Genomic DNA, 2,823 nt, shown 5'->3' on the forward strand with positions numbered 1-2,823 from the left:
GATACTTGCAACATGGAAGTTGGTTGCACTTTCAGATTTACTTTCCAAGGAAAGACCTTTCTCAATGTCATGCAGCATTCAAAGAATTAAGGTTCTGCTTTGTAGTGTCTGGCTCATGCTCATGAAAGTACATAATACCTCCCATGCAAAGACAGAAAAGGGCCACTTCAGCATGCCTGATATCTGGTAACAAATGCCTGTTCACCAAAATATACCACAGAGAGTCTGCTGCACGTGGAAGTACTTAGAGTGCCAATTCTGCTCTCCGACTCTTCTTCTCCAGTAGAACAGACAAGGAAGCCAGAGCTCCATCAAACCAGTAGACCAATTTGTGGTCCTTGGTAACCACCTTCCTTTGTAGACATATATAACTTTGATAAATTCCCACAAATACAGAGATGAAGCATGTAGAACGAACTGCTCCTTTGAAAGCCGTCCAAAATGTATGTACAGGGACTTGCATAAACTTTTGTAGATTCAAGACAACAAAAGGTACAAAGGTGAGTGACATGTAAAGTGGAAATGTTTTCTTGAAGGTGGCACGGGCTGCTTTACTTGATTGTCCCATACAAGACAATGTCTCTGGGTGTATAGCTGAGCAAGGAATAAGTGCACAATCAGGCCGCAGCTCAAAGGGGGCACCACCAGTCTTGCTAGAAACAAAGTCAGACAAAGCTACTACATCAACAGGTTCCCTTCAACAGCTTTCACGGACAGCCTTCAGCACAGGCTTTGCAATAGGCCCAGTTTTGACAATAAATTCTAGATACGACTCAGGCAAAGTCACAGGCCGCATTACATATGCATACATAACCTGAGCACATGCAATAGCAAATAACAAGGTGTCGCCATGTCTCCAGTGACTGCCCCACAGATGAAACTTGATTTATTGAATTTGCTGAATTGTCCACACACTGTGCAAGCCTGCAATAAGCTCATTTGATGGAGTCTCTTTGTTTCTCAATCTTCGCAGGATGCAATGCATTGCATGATAACCTCCAGTAAATCCACCAAATAGAAGACCAGTACGACAAGCTTCTTCCCTTACAATCAGATTCTTTTCTGATCCGAGAAGACTCCAATCCCTGAATGGAGCGATCCCACCTGTGCCCCCCAGAAAATTCCGTGCCCATTCAGCTCCCCCTTCACGATTTCAGCTCTTCCCCTCTCCAATCCAGGCGCAGCCCGCCATTTTTGCCTTTTCAAAAATATCCCCCTCCCAGAATAGGCTAGCTTTTTTTTCTTTAGAACTTCTTGCCTTTTGGATCACTAGAGAACATGTGCTTCACACGTGCCAAAATTGAGTCCTGAGCAGCATGGATGCTCTTTGGAAGGTATCTCCAGAATGGCAGGCACTGGCCTGTTGTAACTGTCGACAGGAACCGTATCATATTTGCAATATGGCTGTGAACTCCTTAAAGGTGTCTTCGATTGTTTTCACCGTAGTCTTGTTATCCACAATCAGTTAGTTGGTCTTCCTCCTAATGTCAACGTGGCCAACTCCTGCTAGAATGAAGCCGGTCACGGTGTCCTCGTCTCCAATGACCGCTATGAGGGAAGAATTTGTCGAAGCCATGACTCCACTTCTTTATAGCACTTCAATTGCAAATACATATTCATGGCACCGTCAAAACATGGTTGGAGTGGTTTGAGGTCAGTCTTCTCATCTTCAGATAGTAACTCCAGAACATAATCAGTGTGCAATGCATTAAGGGGACATATACATTGGCTGCGGATTACTAAAATGCATCACACAAACAATGAATCACACGCAGAAATTAACACAAATGCACAACAAAAGAAATGGAGGTGTATACGACTCGGATGCGCAGCAACACGACACCGTGCCTCCCCCCATAGAAACCTCCCCTTAGATTGTTTTTTTTTTGAATTTTTTTATCTCTCCCTCTCTCTCCCCCTGCCAGAGAGAGAGAGAGAGAGAGAGAGAGAGAGAGAGAGAGTAAAGTACATGATAGGGGGGGGCATGTAGCCCCCCCAGGTGGCGGGAGGCGCCGTCCTCCCCCCACCTTATAAAGACCACCCCCTCCCTCCGTTGGGACAGACATCCCCCCTGTGGTCGTGACTGTCAAAACGCCCCCCTCCTTGATTGCTAGTCCGTTGCGGCACCATGAGCAAAGAAGAGGAAGAGGAGAAGGAGAGATAGAGAATAGAGAAGAGAGAAGGAGAAGGAGAAAAGGGAGAAGGAGAGGAAGAGGGAGAAGAGAAGGAGAAGAAGAGAGAGAGAGAAGAAGAGAAGAAGGGAGAGAAAGAAGGAGAAGAAGAGGGAGAGAGAAGGAGAAGAAGAAGAAGAGGAGGAGAGGAAGGGAGAGAAAGAAGGAGAGAAGAGAAGAAGAGAGAAGAGAGAGAGAGAAGAGAAGAAGAAGGAGAAGAAGAAGAAGAGGAGAGGAAGGGAGAGAAAGAAGGAGAGAGGAGAAGAAGAGAGAAGAGGGAGAGAGAAGAGAAGAAGAAGAAAGAAGGAGAGAGGAGAAGAAGAGAGAAGAGAAGAAGAAGTAGAAGAAGAAGAAGAGGAAAGGAAGGGAGAGAAAGAAGGAGAGAGGAGAAGAAGAGAGAAGAGGGAGAGAGAGGAGAAGAAGAAGAAGGAGGAAGAGAGAGAGAGAAAGGAGAGGAAGAAGAGAAGAAGAGAAGAGAGGGAGAAGTTAGAGGAAAAGATGATGATTAGTAAGGAAGAGAGAAGGTGGGATTTAGGAATGACTGCTAGGTAGAAAACAAGGGAGAGAAGAGAAAAGAAGAGAGAGAGTCTCATAATTGAGGATGGCCCTGAAGCGGAGATCTTCCCAAGAGAGAGAGAGTCTCATAATTGAG

At 45.5% G+C, this 2,823-nt stretch overlaps 1 pseudogene; it reads right to left on the reverse strand.

Annotated features, from left to right (window-relative positions):
* On the reverse strand, positions 1 to 1,391 carry LOC148019043 (uncharacterized; annotated as a pseudogene).
* Between the last annotated feature and the right edge of the window lie 1,432 nt (positions 1,392 to 2,823).

This window comes from Lygodium microphyllum, chromosome 20 (assembly GCF_053477565.2).
Source record: "Lygodium microphyllum isolate KBCC chromosome 20, Lygodium_microphyllum_v1.1.10, whole genome shotgun sequence".
In the NCBI taxonomy this organism is placed as follows: Eukaryota; Viridiplantae; Streptophyta; class Polypodiopsida; order Schizaeales; family Lygodiaceae; genus Lygodium; species Lygodium microphyllum.